Consider the following 21,132-nt stretch of genomic DNA (forward strand, 5'->3'; position numbering starts at 1 on the left):
CACATACGATAGACATGTAAGAACAAGTAAGATCAATTTTAGTAGCTGGGAACCCTGTTTTCACACACAATCAATTAAGCAAATAGTAAGAATATAGTCTGTGAACATTTACACACCAGTCAGTTTGGCAAGACACACAACTGCTTGTGCAGGTAAATAAATCCATCATAGCAAAGAAGACTCGGTCACACATAGGTCTGGCTCCTACAAAAACTTCAGTCACAGATGTCTGCCACCCTGCCAGAGTCACACACTGTTAGTGTATATCTATTAAAATAAAGGCAGTTTCACACCTCCACTACTCTGTCAGACTTTGTGGCTGTCCCTGCAAGTGAATAGATTGTTTCTTGATCACAGCACTTAGCTAAGATGTTCTCCACATCCCTGTCTATTGCTTTATTCTTACTCCAAACTGCACAGTTCTCTGGGGACGCTGGTGTCAAATGCACTTGGAGTGATGATGCTCACTGCTTAGCATTCAGCTCTGAAGCCCCTCAGAGGGGAAGCGTGAACTTATCTGGCTGCCTGTCAAAAATGCTGGCCTGGATGAATAGCAGCTGCCTGGAACCGTATGGTAAATAAGACCTAAAGCTTCCACCAAGGGTTTACAGGCTCTGGGCAAACATGTTCACACATAGCTGTTATATTTGACAGCTTGAAGCCCTCAAGTGATCTCTGTGATTTTTGAACACAGCTTCATCTTATTTCCTCTCCAAGAGTTTAGCTGTGTTAATTTTTTCTCAGGAAGATGGGGTTTCTAACTCAAAAAGACTTTTTCTGCATGCATGTAATGGGAGAAAGTGGTGACAAGCAGTACAACTTCTCATATGAGGTTTCCCTTGAGAAGGTAACTAATGCTTATTTACTGCCTTTTCCCCCTAAATTCTGCAATGTATTAGTGAGACAGAGGAACAGAAGTAATACAGTTCCTGCAGCTTCTTGCAGGCATAATGCTGGGTAGAAGTTCAGGTCAAGCAGTGTGGAGGTAGAAGGAACAGGGCACACAAGCCTCATCCTCTGCTTTGGTCTCCCAGGAGTAAGGTGTTGGTTATGCTTTAAATCTCTACTCTTCTTTTAACCCATTTTACTCATTTTCAGAGACATCTGATTTTTAAAATTTGGAGTTGCCTTCTCTTGGACGTAATTAGCATAATTACTTATTTTATAATTTGCTCACTCCATAGGTTCAAAATATTCTTGTTCTTTTGTGTGTGGAATGAGCTGTGTGTTGCATGTCACTAACTATCACTAAACTTCAGGAGTGAGGGATTTAGTATACAACAGAAAAAAAAGAGAACTATTTAAATGTATTTCTTTATTCAACTCATTACTAAGTGTAGAGGGAGCTTAATAGTATTGGGATATCAAAGGCTGAAGATTAGCATCTTCTAAGAATGCCCTTTGTGTCCACACAAGTACTGGTAAAAGCTTTTGCAAACCATTTAGGATGACATTGACCTCCATTTTCTGACAAACTGCAAGCATTACATGCAACTTAATAAGAGAAAAAGGGGGGAAACTAATTGACATAGAAAGGTCAAAGCAATGTAAATGTGATATTTTCATGATGGGAAATATCTTTGTGGTTGAAAAAGAAATGAGGCAGGTTATTGCAGATATTAATATTAAAAAAGCCTGATGTTAACATTAACATCTGATTTGCCTAATGTAGTTCCTTACTGTTCAGCATTTCATCTAAATCATTTTCCTATTAATGCTTAACCAATACTAAATAACTCCCCAGCACTAGCCTTAGACTTCTCTATGAATTTTAGTAAATTTATTGTACTTGGTCCTATTGTAATGAAGCTTCAGTGGATTTATAATGATCAGATACTTAGAATAAGCAGTAAGCATTGAGGAGACTCTTCTTTCTGCTTGGGTGAGCACAGTAAAATCCCAGAGGTTCACTAGAGATATTCTCAAAACTTGAAAGATAGTAAGGCTGGGGGGAAAAGATATCCTTCTTCTATGTGTAATGAGGCACAGTAGTGAACACCTGCAAAACTGCTAACTTGAATTCCTCTTACTAATCCCGAGGATTGTACCAGGACTGATTAGGTGCACCAGCTCTTCAGACAGCATTTAGTTGAGGAGAAGGCAGCCTGTTGTCCATTTAACATACTGGACGGTGTCCTTCAGCAGATGATTAGAAAATGTCAGGAAGTGCCTTCCTCATTTTAATTTCAAAATATTATCCAAAGGAAAAAAAAAAAATAAAGCCTAAGGCTTCTAAAATTTTGGACTCTAAGAAATGAAGAAATCAATATCGCACAAGCAAAGAGTTGTGTTATGGCAAAATCTGTAATATTTAGGGACTGTCAGCAGTCCTTAGAATACATTATTCTTCATAGAACTTCATGGGAAAGGGTCACTGGGATTGATTCAACCACTGTGATCAGAATGTTTGCATTGTAATTAATACATGGGAAAATATGTATTTTAACTTTGTAGGAAAATTGTACTACAGCCCCTTTCTCTGAACACAGATCATAGCAGTTAGCTGTATCTTTAGAAAATGGAGTATTATCTATTCTGAAAAGAAAGGCAGGTGCAAATGTGGATTTTTGTTCTAACTTTGGTGTTCAGCTGACTGCCCTGCATTTCCAGTAAAATGTTATTTTGATTTAATATTCAATATTTTATGACAGAAAATATCAATGTCACGATCAGTAGCTGAAACCGCTTCTGTAGTGTGACACACAATATTTCACAGGTGTGAATCTGTGTGCTCAGGACTCACCCTGGACCATTTAAAATGCTGGTCACAGTGAATACTGATGAACAGTAGATAGTAGCCATGGAAACCACTCGGTGCTTACCTTAATAATATTTTTTTAAGATAACTAGATTTCAAAGGGTGATTTTTCTCTTTCTTTGGGGGCACAGTGCATTATAGCACTGAGGAAATTATCCATTAGAGGTTTTTCAAAGCAATTCTATCTTAAAATCCCTTGCAAATGTTTCACAGTGCTCATTTCTGCACACTGAAGACCAGATGTGTTATTAAGGCCTGATAAATACACCAAAACCTCCCTGAGGAATGCAACAAGTGAGGAGCAGAATTGAACCCCATCCCAGGCTGCACAGACAGGAGGCAGGTCCACTGCTGAAAATTTATTTCCAGCCATTCCTGGAGGGACAAAACAATTGGTGAGGATGTGCTAAGCAACAGGGAAGGCAGGCAGCCAGGCACCTAGAGAATGCATGCAGGTCAGGAGAAGAGGGTGGAGTCCTGGCTCTTGTGAAGACTAAATGCATGGTGGGATTTAATGCCTGAAGCCTGAGAATAGGGCAGATGGAAGCTCTTGGTAAATACGGGCTTTGCTGTGAAATTTGCAGTGTGGAAAGTGAAGTTTTCTGTGAGGAAAAAGTAATTTAGGAGATATTTTTCGTAGGAAGGAAAAATACTTTTAAAAGCTTGTGGAAATATGATTCACAACATATTCTGAGTTGGAAGGGACCCACAAGGAGCATCAAGTCCAGTGTTAAGTAAATGGGCATTGAACCCACAAACCTTGAGTGCTATTAGCACCAAGCTCTAACCCATTGAGCTAATCTCATCTCCCTGAAGGGAGGAAAGCTGTCTGGTTAGTAGTGATCCCTGGGGAGGTGTGCTGCTCAACAGGAGCTCTCTGACAACAAAGACTTGGCAGTTCTCTCAGCTGCAAAAATGAGCATGCAGACCTGACTGAAGACATGCTTGCAGCTAAATAGAAGCTCTGTGTCAGTGAAAAGGATAGGGAGGGAAAGAAAATAGGAGAGAAACCTCCCCTTCCTTCAGCAGGGAGCCTATTCCTGCCTCCACCCCAGCCTGTGAGGCAGCTTCGGCTCCACTTTGGCTACTCTGGTGAGAAGCTCTGAAACAGACCCACAGGCAGAAGAAAAATTAATGGAAAGGGTATCAAATGAAGAAAGTGGAAAAATAAATGATGAACAGAAGCAGAGCTGAAGACATTTTCCACTGCTTTGAAAGAATAAGATGCCTACAAAAGCAGGAGGACAATATATGGATGTAAGATTGTTTTTTTCCACTCCTTAAAATTTCTGTATATTCAGTTTGTCCATGCACATTCACCTTGAAACAATTTTCATGTCCCATTAATTGTGCTTTGGTAAGAACATATGACCTCTGCAACAGACCCTACTGGACTTCTGTGTGCAAGTTAACAAAAAATAATGTCCTAGTGAGACCTGAAGTCACCCTTGCCACATTTTTCATTACTTTCTATGCTAGAGAAAAAAAAAAAGCAAACCCAAAACCCAGCCATTCTCATGAATGCTAGACACCTGCCACATTAGTTAGAAAGCAGAATCACTAGGAAAAAATATTGTTGCTTTGTGGTGCACAGGGCATTCACAGTATTAATTTCAAGTCACCATAAATTTAACAGAGTGCCAAGCAACATCCCTCGAAGTTTGTGTAACTCTATAGCAGAAACTGAAGCAAGGTCCAAATTTCATAGCATGGTGAAAAATTAGTTAACTGCAAATAGTTGACAGATTACTGTGCAGTCTTCCCCAAAACCCAAATATAAAGCTGATTTAGTACAAGATTATTTCCTGTCAAATTAAGAAACATTTTTTTCAGCTTGGTTGGCAATTTTATAACACTTGGATGACAAGCTAATTGTCTGAACTCAAATTAAATCAGCAGACTTGTGACATTATAACTGTTCTCTTAAAAAGGATAGTGCATGGAGAGGAAAGGAAAAACAACAGCAACGATTTTAATGAGATTTCCATCTAGACTCTGAAAGTATTCCCTGGTAAGATACCAGTTTACTTCTTCCTGAATAAAATGAAGCTATAACAGATATCATCAGGATACCCTAGACAGCCCTGTGGAGAAACAAAAGCTTGATAGCTTTCATACTCCTCGAAGAAAATTTAAGTTACCATTGAAAATATGACTCACAATAACCAAAAGCTCAGATGACTAACTTACAGTTCCAAGAACCTGTCTTCTGCTGTTAAATATAAATCACAAAGTGCAGAGTAGCCATTAATATTTAAGACCTTCACCACTGGGAAATAGAGCACCACTTGAATACTCTTGTTCAAAATTTATTGTCATATTTCAAAATGACAGATGAGATGTTTTCCAAAGATTTGTTTCATGGAGTTGTTTTGATTGTCTTCTGAAATACATGAAATTATGTTCTCTAAGATAGAAGCTTTCTGATGAGAAGAAAAAAGAAAAAAAAAGAAAAGGGGATCTGAACTTATGAAACAGTTTTTTTGCCTCCTCAAAGCCAATGGGCTGGAATCCAATTCATGAGGCTCTTGAATCCACTGCAGGAAGAGACATCTCAAAGGGTTGCTGTTGTCACCCTTCCCATGTGCCCAGTTCCACCTGTTGCCATGAATAAGTATTATCTCTACTGCTCACTGAAATTGTCTTAAGGGATGATCCCAACTTCTGGCTTTTCCTGTGTTCTTTCTTACTCAATATGAGCTTCCTCGGGTTGCATGCACTGCAATTTACAACAAAATGTAGGTTAACCACAAAAATTGTGCAGTTTTGATTTTTTGCTGATAATTTCATCATACTTTCATAAAGATGCCATTTTCCTTCTGCATCTCTCATCCAATAAACCTATTAAATGCAGAAAGCTTTTCATTACTTTCTGTGCCAAATGTTAATCATTTTTGTTGAGAAATTATAGAAGGAGAACAATTATTCACAAACTGTGTAATTTAAGTATCATCATCTTAATGATTTACAGGGACTCTCAGAATGAAGGTTTATAATGAAGATACCATCCCTTCTCTCTGCTACTCTTCTTCCCATGCAAGGAACTAAGAGCAAGAAACCTAGTAGGAAATTCAAAACTTTCTAAGGAGAAAACAGATCCAAAGTGCCTATGGCTTGGTAAAAGCTGAATAGCAAACACTTGAAAGGTCACAGTTCAGAAATATTATGCTGTACTTAAAAAGGAATGATCTGTATTCATTTCAAACCCCCAGATAAAATTCAACACAGATCCTTCCTTAATATAGAAGTGTAATATTTTTCTTAAAAATGAAATTTAAACTGCATTTTAGATCTATATTTTAAAATCTGAATTGGATATTAAAGTGCACAGGCCTTTTTTAACATGAAGCAGACTTTCATTTCAGAAGATTGGGAAAAGCTGTTAAAGGTTGATAAGTGAAACGGCTGAGTAAGGAAGAAAGCTTATCCAGAAGAAAACCATACGCTCCAATGACTATAAATCTCATTAAAGAGGTTAAGACAACTGTCTTCTTTTGGTCTAGTTTAGCACAGATGTGGGAGTAACCAATAAAGAAGAAAAGGAAAAGCCAATTTTTCTCTTCTTTATGTGAGTCCTGGGAGCTCCAGTGATGTTACAAACACCTTACAATAAAATCAAAATACAACCAGCATAACATAACCCCAGAGTGAATAATATATTGACTAAAAAAAGCATTTAAAACTAACTTGTTGGCATCTTCTGTTAGATGTAAACAAATAATGTATAAAAATAGCAATTATTTCTTTTCACAGAACTTACAGAAAAATGTATTTTTTTATTTAGCTTGAACCAACTTGTGTCCAACTTTTCACTTCTATCAGCTCCTGGAGTTTGTTGCAGAACTTTTCAAGACGCTGCATTTTATGCCTTCCCTCCACCTCCCTGGTTCAACTTTCTTTTTTTTTATTAGCTGAAATAGCTACAGTTTATTGCATATTCAATCAATCAGTCTCCTTGGAATTCCCATCCTTTCAGCAAGATCTTTTTTGCACCTGCTCCTGCAGTCTAGCCTATGAAATTTCAGCAAATGTCACTGTCAAACACCCTACTAACATGCTCATGGCAGGCAATGTGTGTGTTGGTATTAATTAATCAATAACATTCAGTTCCTTTGTCTGATGACATGTGTTGTTTCTCTTTATTGTATCTGAATCAGTAATTGCAACCTCATCACTCTGCAGAACATCATCAAGGTGTAATGACATGTCTCCATCTTTCTTTGCCAGAGAAGGTTTGGTTTTATGTTTGCTATGCTCCAACCTTTTGGCCAATAAAGTCAGCCAATCCATGCTGCAGATTCAACAGTGTTCTGAGTACAAGCAACCAGAAATTTCAAATCTTCTTAAGCAAGAAGGAAAGCTCCCTATAATTATGTAAACATGTCTGCTGTGCTGTGCTAGTCACAGCTGCACACCACCACGTTTTGCAGAATGGTTTGCTAGACTTGTTTTTATTGCTGCAATCCAATTGGACATAAATAGGCTTTACTCCCAGCTAGAGGATACTGCTCAAAAGCTTCATGCATAATTCTCACATTAACACGTTATGTGAAGAATTCATGTGCCCAGATAAATTTGGGATCAGAAGAAGGAATAGTTTATGTACAGGCTGTCAGCGGCAGAAATAGGCATATTCAGACTGTGTGAGGGACCTTTTCTAGAATAAACAAAAGAATAATTCACACCTTTACTGCGCACACCTTTACTGAGCATATTGTCTATTAACCTGAGAAACTAAATTTGCACCTTCCTAAACATTTTGTTTCTCACTTACCCCACAGTCAGCAGCCCCTGGGAAACTGAGAAACCTGAGCAGCTATATCTGAAGAAGAAGGGAAGAGTAAGAGAAATGGGACAATTCACCCAAAAGGCTGCTCCCAGGTCAAGTTAAATTCAGAAAGTCATCCTTTTCCCATCCATGTGTGCTTGAGTCTAGAAAATTCCATGTTGAGGAGTCAAGTTTGAATGTGCATTTTACCTGCAATCCAGTCCAAGGTTGTCAGCATCATGAAAACTATAAATCACACCAATCTTTGGTACAAAATCTGTTCTGTTCTATTTATTGCAGATGTTACTCTTGTGACATCATTGCCCATCTGCCCTGGATGCAAATGTCATCAACTTCAGGCTATCGCTTATCCCATCCAATTCCAATCATAAAATTACTGCATATAGAACTCAGGATTTCAGGCATAGAATAAACAACACAAAACAAAACAAAACAAAACAAAACAAACAAAAAAAACCCCAGCCAAGCAAAAAAAAAAAACCTATTTTGCACAATTCTATTTCTTAGGGAACTCTGTATTTCCTACCACAAATTCTAGGATGTATAATGCTTTGAAGTGTCAGTATGGCTCCCATATTTGAAATGTTGTCATTTTATATTTTTGTTATTTTATATTTTTAATATAGTTGTTCTAATATTTTCTCCCTTAGGTAAATGTAAACAAATTATACTTGAAAACAAATAATAATTTAAGAAAAAAAAAACAACAAAAAAAAAAGAAAACAAAAACAATCTGTGTCCTAATTTATGACCGTGATAACAGTATTTTATTTTTTTAGCTTCTAGTGATTTCCCAGCCCAAGTTCTGGGTTTGAAGCTTGCGATCCTTGTTCAGAAATTAATGTGGACTTTAGGCAACCATATAAATAAATATATTTAATATCCATGTGGTTTTGTTCAATTCTTCCACACCATCTACTTAAGTTTCTTCTTACAAAGTTCTGACACGAAATAGTGGCTTTTTTGTGTTTCTCAATTCTCCTGACCAGCAGTAGATGCAAAGATTTGTCATGCAAAGATTCTTTTGCCTTTTGAGCTATCTTCTCCTGCCTCTGGATGTAGTATAATTGTCTGTTTAGAGCCATTAAGACACATACTGACCTCTGTCCTATTCTGGAGACTAAGTATGTAGTTGCTCCTATAACTCCAGGCCTTAAACCCTCTCTGCCACTCAGGTGAAGATGAACAGCCCCCGGGGACTGCTTTCTCAATAAATGTGGCAAGGAGCCATCCATCTCCTCTCCTGAACAGCTGCTGCATTTCATCCCACATGGGTAGGGATGGCAACAGAAAAGCCCCACAATCTTTAGCAAGAGAACTGCACTGCAAACACAGGAAAGCAGGGCCTGATGCCCTCTGCATTGCTAAGCACACACACAGTCTCCCTTGTACTTCCTTGAAAACTAATGCAATTGATGTTTTACTGGGCTGCCTGGGTCAGGCTGTCAATGCCAGGGCTATCATTTCAGTCACTGTGGACTCAAGCAAGTGACATCCCACTTACTGTGCTTGATTCACATTTTCAGACATTACTTTGGAAACTGAAGAGTGGAGACATGCTTCATTTCATGAAGGATTACTTCTTTAATCATTAAGGGTAAGTTTATATGTTTTAGAGGGAATACTCTACTAAAGCCTAATTCTGTTATAAATATTCATTACCAGACATCCATGGTCTTCGATTTTCTTTTACTTACCCATTTGGAAGAATTTATAATCAAGAGTCTCTGGAATCTTCCTTCTCACAAGAGTATGATCTGGACATTTTCCAGGTACATCAAAACTGAGTATGTAAAGTCCATTGCCAATATCTTGGAACAGCAGAGACAGGAATGATAATACTAAGGCAGAAGTACAACATCTTGATTGCAGGTAAAGCATGAGCAATGTTGGCAACTAATTGCCATCACCAACAGAACATTGCAGTCACAGCCTGCTAATTCTCAAATCTGTCATTAGTTACTGAATAGCAGCTAAGGAAGTGTGATTCAGGTAATGAGGAGGACATACAAAGCAGCAACACACAAAGAACACCAAAAGTTATGTCTCCATGCTAATCCTTGGATTTGATACAAAAAAGGTGGCAGGTGGACATCTTCAGCATGGGAACATGGCTTTGGTTTGGTTCTACCTGTGGTCAGTAGGTACTGTCATTAATATCAGTCATGCCTCCAGGTGTATATTATCCCTTTGTTATTGTGATGTCCTGTGTAACTACAACTCACTCCTTCTGTTTGCTCCAGAACCATCTCCAAAGTTTCCCGTGGCTTCTAGCAGCAGCATATGAAGGCACACAAACTCCCAGATTCTCTGAGAGCAGAGGCAGCTCAAAGCCTGAGGAAGAATCAGGACCACCGTCTCACCCACCAGAAAAACTCATCATGTTATAACTGGAGTACTGCTCAACAAAAATTGTTTCTCTCAGTTTCAGGAAGGAATTGGTAAGCTGCTACACAGGGACAGCATAGAATTTTCTGTGTATTGAATTATGAAACACAGATGGATTTTTATCCATTGTCAATCTAGCACTAGACAAATTCAGGATCAAGTGGCAGTGGTTTTAAACTGAGAGTAGAGTTTAGGTTAGATATTAGGAAGAAATTCTTTAATCAGGGAGTGGTGAGGCGCTGGAAAAGGTAGGCTGGGTAAGTTTTGGGTTCTTCATCCCTGGAAGTGTTCAAGGCCAGGCTGTATAGGGCTCTAAACACCACTTGATGTAATGGAAGGTGTCCCTGCCCAAGGCTGGGGGGTGGAACTAGATGACCTTTATGGTCCCTTCCAACACAACCACTCTGTGATTCTATAATTCTCTGCTTGGCCATTAACACAGGTTGGTAGGCTGCCTTACACTGCTAAACATATAACTATCCATATCCATATAACTTTACAGTCATCACACACTAAAAAATACCCCAAAGCTAAAAATGTTGAACATATAGTAAAAATTGGATTCTTAGATAACTGAAAGCTTAGAAGATGAGCTAGAAGAGAGTTAAAGGAGGAAGAAAGAAGCTGCATTTTCAAACCATGAATTGAGATATAGAATCATTAAATGGCAGAAAAAGAATAGACATAGTAAAAGTAATAAGGAATTGACAAGTAGATTAATATTTAGAGTAGGGATATTAATTTTTTGCCCTGGACTTTGGAGGAATCTTATCACATTAATCACATGCAAATCATTTAAAAAGTTCTCACATTTTAGTACCACAGTTTCACACACTTCCTTACCCTGTCAAATTTTTTCTGTACTTCTGCTCTGTAGAAATATGCTGCAAAGATATGAAAATGTTTAGGTCTGAAATGTATCCTATTTGTCAAATTAAATTTTTATGAACAAATGCCTTCTTTTGAAAACACTCATGAACCTTTTCAGTTCCTTGTTTCATTTCAGCAACTGGAAATTATTTTCTAAATCTCTCTCAGATTTTCCTTATGAATACTGTATAAGTTTATAAATAAATGACCCACTTTACCATGACAAGTACTATATGTCTGAGAACTGTTTATCCAGAAGGTTAAGAAGTTCCTTACCTTGAGGCAACATATGCTTTACCAGATGTTTTCTGGGAAGACAACCATGCTGATAAAAACAAATTGCACAATGAGCGGACTTTTAGTGAACGGATCTGGATTTTATGTTAACCTTAGAATGGACTGATTCTACCACTCTCTGGTTGTGGGTATCTGCATTTGTTTTTTGTGGTTATGGTTGTAATGAGCTGTGCAAGACATTGTCCACCCTCTGCCCCTTCAGTTGTCAAGAACAATAAATGCTTTTGAGTGAAGCATTTATAAGGCAAAAATGCACACACTGATGTCTTTATGGAGGGGAAAATATATCCCAATTGCAATTGGCTTTTAAGCCATTCTATTACCTTCAGTTCACATTAATTAGATCCACAATAAAATTTTCACTGTGTTGATGAACTGTAGCAAAGAAAGCCCATAAAACCTGCAGAGTTATTTCTGTTTGCTCAGTGCCATTGGACTTGGTGGCAAATGGGAGTGAGTTCTAACTGAAGCTCTCAGTTGCACATATTCCCTGAGAAAATAATAAGGTTAATTTGATTTCTATTTTCTTTTTTTTTCTTTTCCTATATACACTGGGCAGTGGCTGCCATCTTTATTAACTGTCTTGCTTTACATGCTATTTTATTGATCAGCAATTTGCCATTGTAACTTCCCTCACAAAATTTGCTTTATCGGTTATACTTTTTGTCCAGTTATTTAACAATTATTTTAACTTTGATATACTATTATAAAAATTATTGATAAGAAATTTGTATTTTGATGTCAAAATTTCAATAAAAATGAATTCATAAACAGCAAAACCTTTATACTACAGTATTATGAGGGGATGGAAGAATCATTATGGAGCATGATTGCTACAATAATACCTTAACAGTTCTTCTTTGTAAATTGCGGTAGAAGCCGAGGCAATGGTGTATGTTTTCTCTTATCTTTTTCCAGAGTGTCCCAATAACACAGCTGGGAAAGGCAATTGGACATTATTGATGGAATAGAAACTATATGCAAACACACTGGAATTTTCCAGGCCACAAGATGAGAAAAGGCTACAGTGGGATAACCTGTGCAAAAGAGGAACCATGTGTTTTCAGTGCTATTGATTTTTCTTCCTCAGATTGGGTATTGATTGTTCCTGTCTGCCCATTGATTAGTGAAAAAGTCTATTCTTCGCTTTCAAGCGAGTCATCTTCATTGCTTTGCTGCCCTTTATTCCTAGGCAAAATCTCGATAGATGCTACACTTCAGGAATTTCTAGGGATACGTGACCTTTAATTATTTATGATTTGCATATCTATCAGCTGAAATCTCATGGCAGGAAATGAGATTCAATTGCTCTGAAAGAACAACCAGGTTCTCCAAGTTGTAGGTCTGAAGTATGGCATTCAAAGACAGTCAGTTTTTCTGTAAAGATATTGCTTTGGCATTCTAAAAATAAGTTGAAGATTGCACACCAAAAATGTGACAGTATTTTTATTAATTACTCAAAGGAGAGGAAATGCCACCATCTTATTTAAGAAGAAAAAGTAGGGGCTGCCCCTCAGGGTTTGATCTTCTTTCTCACCAGGCAGCCCTGCTGGCAGCTTGTCTTGGTCTTCCTCAAAGGAATACAGCTGCTTCCCCACCCTGCACAAGGACCTGCCCGACCTCCTCCTGCAGGGACACAGCCCCACAGCCCCCCCAGCACAGAGCTGGGCATCAAGAACATGTACAGGCCTTTACAGGAATTTTTCTGCTGTGTATATGCCATTACTTGATTTCAATCAGCTGCTGTTTGGGAGTTTATAAATGTGGCTCACTCTAGGGGCTAGATGTCCCTCATACTTTGTTTATTTGTATTATGTTGCTGCAGCAAATACAAACAGCAAGTTAAGCCTGCAATGTACTAACACTCAAGAGAGGCACAAAGGTTAGTCTGTTAAAAAAGAGGACTGTGGAGTGAGAAGAGAGTTCTTAGTTGTTTTGTTGGGGTTTTTCCATTCCTCTGTAAGAATTTTATTGCTTTATCTTCAGTCCTACTAATTCAATATTTCTTTTCTAGAAGAAACGAAAGAAAATTTAACATTGCTAATGTGTTTTCAAATTTACAAATATATTAGAAACATGACAAAAACCCCAGCTTTCAAGTATTTTTTCTCCAAAGCCAGTAATAGGTTTTAATGGCCCAGAAAGAATATCATAAATACAGCATCATCAAAACTAATCTACCATGAGAAGAATAGTAATATCAAATGGCCTCTCCTATAGAAATGAATTGTAATTAATTACCTAATTTGTTGGAGTATTTGTAATATATATTTAATGACACTACAGTCTGGCACAGCCTTCCAGGCAGTGTTCTGAGGAAACATGATCTAAGCATCGCCTCAAGCTGATATTATCAAATAACTCACCATGCTGTGTAACAAAAAAAAAAAAATCCAGATAAAACAAGCAGCTAATGTTTCAGCACATGGAGCCTCAGAGAAGATTGTTTTCACCCTAGCATTTCTCTCTAGCAGCTTCAACACCTCTGCCTTTATATCTGGAATGTGCAGTAAATAAATATTCAGCACTTGCTTGATTGTAGGTAGCACCAATCAAACAATAGCCCATTACTATATATCACATTCCAATTACTAAAGATCTTGCCATGTGTCTGATAGTCTGATATAAACAGTCCATTAGGCTTTCTAATGATGGTGTTAAATAAAGGGTGAACAAATAATACTAGAACAGTTAGAAGCCCCTGGGCAGCTTTGCATCTTCCCATACCACTCCTTTTAATGAGATTATATGATTGCTTTGATCAATAGAAACTGTCATTTGAAGGTTTCCAGTTTTCCTGCCCTTTTGTGTTGAACTGACAAGGCAGATGTATCTGAATATTTACCCTTTCGTCTATTTTCTTCAACAGAGTAAAGTTCTTGCCCTTTATTCCCACTTACGTCATTGCCTCGTTTTGCCAGATGGAATAATGCATCTCTCCTAATCAAGTAGGGAATCTGTGGTACAGACCCTTCCTGGAATCTAATGCAGCCCGTGAATCTCTCAGCATCTTTGAGAGACAGCATTAGTAATATAAATGACCCCTGCATCAGTGGTCTGGCAAGACATTGTAAGAGTTTATTCAATTATGGTACAATATTTTTTCCAATTAGAGGAATGCCCATTATTTTTCTTTATTTTGATTAAAAATAGTAGAGCCTTTCAAACTCAGAATAATGACAACAAAAAGCTATTTAAGACTTGCAAATGTAAATTCAAAGGACAAAATATCAGAAAAGTAAAATAATAGAAGTATTAGATTAAAATAAAAATGTTTACAGAACTGTAAAACTAAGTTTTCTTCAGAAAGGCTATAGCATAGTTGATGTGTGTTATACAGAGGATTGGCAATGAAACAACAGAGAATAACATTCAGTAATGTTCTCCATCATAGACTTAAACTGAGTTAACTGTTGAGCTATAGTACAAAAAAATAAATTGAAGAAAATGACAAAACTAACTTTAAATGTCTGAGTCTCACAGACTGATTATTGTTTAGTTTCAGCTATAATGAACAGTAAACTATGGACATGCTGTTTACTTTTAGAGATGTTAGTATGCCAGCAGACAGCAATTAAGCAGCTCTTTAGTTTAGATCTATCTGACAAAAACTGTTAAATTGTTGTAAAAATTCAACTTTGATATCAGACACTAATCAAGTCCAGAATGGTGGGGTTTTTCATGTGAAAAACACAATAAAATGTTGCATGTAACATTCTGGCACTTATAATTTGTTTCAGCAGTGTTTCTTTCTTTTAAATTCTGCTAATTTAGTAATTACAAAAGTAATCAACAAACCTTCTGTCCACAGGTCTTCTGTGAAACTGATGGATTTAGCAGGAGCGATGACAAAAACCAGCACAGCAGCACTAGACAGATGCAGTGCATCAAAGGGACCTCCTTTCAAGACTAGAAAATAAGCTGGAATCTTGCTTGCTATAATTTTGGGATATAACACCTTGGGTGTCATCTAGGGATGACTGTGTGCAATGTATTTTACTGTACAGACAAATTTTCCACATAATCTCCCAGTTGTCACTGAACTGGCTTTGCAATAATATCAACCAAAGATTATGTGATAACTTCTGCTCTGTATTTTTTTGTTCAGTTTGGTAGGGATTTCTCTAATGGATCTTGATCAAGGATATAAAGAGGGTCTATCACCTCTTTGTGACACAGCCCCAAATAGAAAACTATTTTTTAAAAAGTGAGTGTGCTCCAGAACTTCCTGGTGAGGAAATCAAGGGATCTCCTGGAAGCTCTCATGAGCCACAGTTAAGCAAATGGGAGCAGAGTCTGTACTTTCCTGCAGTATATCACTTGTTAGCTCTCAGTCTGTAGGAATTTTCTTTGTTCTTCTAAGAAGCAAGTAATTAAAAATCTGAAAACGGCAAAATGCTAAGTGTTCATAGAAGTCACAGAATCAGAAGAAAATTCTCTTCCTTGAATAAGTTGAGGCCTGATGTCATTTGGTGGTAAGCAAAAAACCAGGAGCTATTGGAAATGAGACTGCCCACACAGATGGAAGCCACATCCAGGGATGACAGACGTTTCTGATGGAATTGACAGGTATTAAGGCAACCTACATATGAAGCTTCACAGATTCATGTTATATGTGGTTTTGACTGACCTCGTTTTAGATACCTAAACTGTAGATTTCTACCTCTGACCTCATTGCTGGAGGCTCTTCTTGTAATTGACACTCTGAAAGAGGTATATAGGTAGTTTTAGGGCATGTTTCATCTTAGCTGCTCTTGTCTTAGATGAATCTCATTTTACAAATGCATATTTCATTTCACTCATTAAAAATTAATTTTAGGCCACCAGTTCAGTCACAAAGCCAGATCCACGTTATAGTCAGTCACATCATATCAAATGTGAAGCTGAAAATGCCAATGTCCCAGCTGCAAATATCTTAGAACAAAAAAATCTGAAAAGCTTCTGGTTCGTGGGGAAAAAGGAAAGCAGAAGTACTTCTAACAGCTAAAAATCATCAGCCACTTAGTATGCTATGAGGAAGCCAAGAGATATTGAATTTGGACTACTTGTTACTATGACTTCATGCAACATCAAGTAATGATTAAAGCAGGGTATGAGGGAGCTGTTTTCACCTCGATGAAAAGTGATGGTAAATCACAAATCATTGGTCTACTTGAACAACCTTCACCACCTCAGACACTGTAAGAAAGCCAAATAGTGATGTGAGGCCATATACTGATGTTAAGAAATAGTCCATAAACAATCTCTCAAATATTTACAACATAATACTTAAAAACAGGAAGAAAAACTGTAGCACTTTAAACTTTTCATAGGTTATCATTTTCAACACACCTAAACATGAAATGAAATGTCTCCTGGTTGTCTCAATTCCACCAGAGCCTTTTAGATTCATTAAAGTGTTGAAAACCTTACAGGATTAATAAATGACCCTCATTTAAGATATGAGAATTAAAGGCTTGCAGTCAGGTCGCTGTCTTTAATTCCACAGGACAAATAAGAAGTATTTGGTAAGAGGGTAAACAGCAGCTACATAACCAAACAGGATTGGAAAGAACAGTCTGGGTCACCACATCCAGTCTCATCCTAAAATCTCCTGAATTTACAGATCTCCATCTAAAGAAAATTTCTTTTTTTATCCTAACGCCTTACTGAAAGTCTATTGCAGAACCATCATCAAACCTTTAAGCCAAAGATTAGAATTTTTTTCTCTTGGTCATAATTAATACAGGAATTCCTGCAGTTTGTGTGCAGGTTAGACTAGCTGAGGAGAATGAAATAAAGGAAAATTACCTTTTTTATAATCTCTGACCACCTTGCTTTCCTTATCAGCTCATATGTCATAGCAAACCTACTCAGTGCAACTACTTCTTCAGAATGCTTTCTTGAACACCATTATTTCTTTGGCTGAAAGAGAATACCTATGTGCTGCTTTTGGCTGGGGTAGAGTTAATTTTCTCCACAGTGGCTAGTATGGGGCTACATTTTGGATTTGTGTTGGAAACAGAGGGATTTGTGCTTGGTATCACAGGATAATACACAGCTATAACTGAGCAGTGCTTACACGTTTTCTTCTCCCCATCTTCACGCTAAATATGATTCATAATATGGATAATTTTTACTGCTTTATTTATTACAACTGTGATATATAACTTATTAGAAATGGCAATTGATGGGCCATCAATGTTTTACAGTCTTCTAGCTGGAGTCATACCACGCAAAATCTCCCTCACTGCCAGAATTCTGACGAGAGTTAACTTTATCTTCTCTGAATGCTCAGTCCCATGTAAATATCTGTATTCTCATTATATTCCCATAAATGTTTATTGTTCATTATTTGCTGTAGTTCCACTGAAAATTCTGTGTTTAACCACTATGGAAAAGAAATGACACCGTAAGAGTTGGATGTGAGATAAGGCTTTATGGAGACAGATTAACAGTCAGCAGACAGATGAGGAATTAGGTCTTGAAATGAAAAAGCTGAGAGTTTGAGGTGTGAGGGTATAAAGGCTTAATGTTGCCCAGGAGATGGAAAACCACATTACAAAAGATTTGTCTGCAGTACCTCACTGAAGAAATTTGTTAGCATAACAGTGGAGAAAAATTGCAAATTGAGTGAGTAATAAACACTGACGCTTGAACACAAAAGGCAAATGCACAATCAATATTTATTTGCAAACACATATGGGCAGAAGCAATTTTTGTCCTTCAGTGTTAAGTGTACAAGGGATCTTGCAATAATCATGTTTTGCCATTGTTCTGGTCAAATTACATAAATTCTGGAAAGCAGCTGAACTTAAACATGTGTGACTGAAGTAATTTACCAAACCTGGAGAAAAAGCCTTCAGGGGGATGTGTCTGTCCTGTAACCAAATCCCCACAACAAAATTATACCTGCAACCTACACTTAGACAAAACCTTACCAATCTAAAGAGGCATTCAAAAAATGAAACACATTTAAAAGTATGAGCTTTGCTCTGACATTTCAGCTTGCTCTAGTGTGGATTTGGACTTTTTTTTTGTTTGGAAGTCCTATAGCCAGGCCTACTTGGTCTATGTGAGTTCATCAAGAGAAGAACTTTGTCTGAGACACCCACACTGGTCAATGTGAGAATTCCTTGAAGGTCTCCTTCACATAAAATGTACATGCGCAAAAAAGACAAAGTGGCTGCTGCTACTGGGCATTGCATCCCAGATTTAATCTATTGGCTATCTTAATTATTTCCTTCTGTATGACTTATTTCATAAAAGAAGTTGCTGAAAAGTCTTTATGTGGTGAAAGTCCACCTGTTACTTGTGGATATAAAAAGCCTCCAGAGAAAAATGTGGAAGTAGAAAACACAGAAGCAATTATTTTAGCAACAACAAAAGCAGATTTTACTTACTACTTTTTCCTCCTCTAAATAATTCAGCAACTGGAGGTTTCATGTCAGCGATTTCATTATAGGAATGAAATTATTTCCCAACCCCCCCCTTTCCTTTCACAATTGACACAGGTTCACCTCCTCAGAGAGACTCTTGAATTCTTAAATGTCAACACTAGTGCTAATAACCATCAGCCCTTTCACTTTCTTGCTTAAATTTCCCTAGCACAGGAAGAATGGATCCTTTAGTATCTGGGTTACTGCATTTCTAAAGAGAATGGAAAGTGATCTACACTGTAACTAACTGGGCATAATGAGATTTTACTGGGGTTTAGAAGCTGTTAATAACCACAATCTGTATCCATAACTTAAAAACAATACTTGGCCTCTGATAGTCTTCCTTCACTTGGTATGTATCTCGTTCATATTTTATTGTGGCTGGCAGTGCATTTATTTTACTAGGAGTTAAGATTTCCCAAATGGAAGATTTATTTCTAGGAAAAACTGCCACTATTGTACAGGCAAGAGAAATACTGTCCTTTAATAAATATGAGCAAGAACTTTGAGTGAATGTTTTAATCTTTGCACAAAAGATTGAAAATTGTCTTCCTGTAGCATGGAGGAAATATTAAACCAGCAGGGCAGTTAATGCATTTCCTGGGACTAATATAAAAAAATAATGAGATAAAATGAGAAAAATTATGTTAAAGACGGGATATCAAAATGCAGGCATACCAGTACACCTGCAATAGCTAACAACAGGGAAGCAAAAGTAAATGGTGTTCTGTAGCACAGCAGGAGTATGCTGAGGGCACATCTTCACCATCTTAATCTTTTCCAATCTGGTTTTTAAAAGTATGCATCTTTTCCCTGAGAAGTCCATTTCTGTATTCTGGGACAGCTATATTTCCTCTAAGTGCTGCAGGAACTTTCCTTCTTGTTCTCTCTGTATTTCTATACAGCAGAGGCCTGTGCTCCCTTCCCTTCTCAGTCCAGCCATGCACAGCAGTGGGTTCCAAGAACAGACATTTTCTCTGTTCCTCTCCTGACTGGTGGCAGGACAGGTTGGATAATCTACATGAAAGCACAAAAAAAGTTAAGGATTGAGAACTATTTCCCGTTTCCAATCATCCTGCATTGAGTGCCCCACCCTGATGGTGCTAACACCTAAGGAGACCTGTATTTAGCAGTCTGGGAACACAAGGGACATAGGCACACTCCCTGTTCTAAATCCTGCCTTCCTCCTCTCTGAAATAACCTCATGCAGATGCTGCCAAATTTCAGAATGCTGCAGCCCATTCTCAGCACACTCCCCAGGCCTCCAGATCTCCCTGAGAGATAACAGGGACCTGAGTGCCTACACTCCACTCACAGCTCAAACAGAGCTGATTTTTCAAACCCCTTGGTTTCATAGTCTTTGGGGGATGTAAATACATTTTCAAACTGCTGTATCTTTTCTTGTAATTTTTTAACCTATTCTGGTACAAAGACTTCCTATAACTGTGGAGGAAATCCTGCTCAGATTGCTACTAAGGGAACCTATCATTAAAAGAAGGAAATTTCTAAGAGAAAAAAAACCTCTTGTAAATAATATTAGTGCCTCTATAGATATCTTGGAAAATCAGTATTTTCCTGAACCAGTAACTTACCAGTGATTATGATGCGTGAATGTGAGTCAGTGATTTACAGTAATTTCACGAATACAAGCCGCACCAATTTGACCAAAATTTTGGTGGAAACCCGGGCGTGCGGCCAATATTCCGGGGCGGCTAATACATTAACAAAATTCTAAAAGCTGCCAACACGGAAGTGAGAGCCCGCGGCAGCCCCAAGCCAAGCTGGAGCCTGGCCGGCCCCGGCAGAGGTGGGAAAGCCTGGCAGAGGCGGGGCCAGCAGTGTGGGGGGCGGGCGGCAGAGCCTGAGCCAGCAGGGCGGAGCAGGGGGGCGGCAGAGCCCGGGCCAGCAGGGCAGGGGAGCCCGGGAGAACTGGGGCTAGCAGTGCAGGGGAGCATGGCAGAAGCAGGAAGGCCGGCGGGTGGGGCTGCCTGGCAGTGGGGGAAGCCCAGCAGAATCGGGGCCAGCAGCGTGGGGGAGCCCGGCGGTGAGGAGGCCTGCAGTGCCAGCCAGGGCGAGGAAACGCGGCGGTGGTGCAGACGGGAGGGGGCGGCCGGCGAGCCCGGCGGCGGCGGCGGCAGCCCGGCGGCGGGGCGAGCGAACGCGGCGCAGCGCGGCCGGCGAGCCCGGCGGCGGGGCTAGGGAACGCGGCGCGGCCGGCGAGCCCGGCGGCGGGGCTAGGAAACGCGGCGCGGCCGGCGAGCCCGGCGGCGGGGCTAGGGAACGCGGCGCGGCGCGGCCGGCGAGCCCGGTGGCGGGGCTAGGGAACGCGGCGCAGCCGGCGAGCCCGGCGGCGGGGCTAGGGAACGCGGCGCGGCGCGGCTGGCGAGCCCGGCGGCGGGGCTAGGGAACGCGGCGCGGCCGGCGAGCCCGGCGGCGGGGCTAGGGAACGCGGCAACGGGGCGGTGCTGACGGGAGAGGGGGGCCAGCAAGCCCGGCGGTGGCGGCAGTACCACCCGGCCAGCCCCACCGAGCCGTGGCGCTGAGCTGGGCCACCCGGCCCCGTCGGCAACCATGAGCGGGCCGAGCCTTCCTGGCCCCGCCCCGAGCCAGTA

General features: G+C 39.4%; 2 long non-coding RNA genes across 8 annotated transcripts in view; one reads left to right on the forward strand and one right to left on the reverse strand.

Annotated features, from left to right (window-relative positions):
• The window catches only part of LOC116996091, a 252,018-nt gene that overhangs the window by 114,164 nt on the left and 116,722 nt on the right, over nt 1-21,132 (reverse strand). The gene's annotated exons all lie outside the window — the stretch shown is intronic.
• Nucleotides 7,499-17,155, forward strand: LOC116996116. Of its 2 annotated transcripts, none has more exons than XR_004417879.1 (4): nt 7,499-7,639; nt 9,074-9,144; nt 9,791-9,988; nt 14,914-17,155. It is a non-coding gene; the product is annotated as an uncharacterized LOC116996116 (long non-coding RNA). The 2 variants fall into 2 exon arrangements; XR_004417873.1 differs by lacking the exon at nt 14,914-17,155 and adding an exon at nt 12,021-13,027.

The sequence above is a fragment of the Catharus ustulatus genome, chromosome 1 (genome assembly GCF_009819885.2).
Source record: "Catharus ustulatus isolate bCatUst1 chromosome 1, bCatUst1.pri.v2, whole genome shotgun sequence".
In the NCBI taxonomy this organism is placed as follows: Eukaryota; Metazoa; Chordata; class Aves; order Passeriformes; family Turdidae; genus Catharus; species Catharus ustulatus.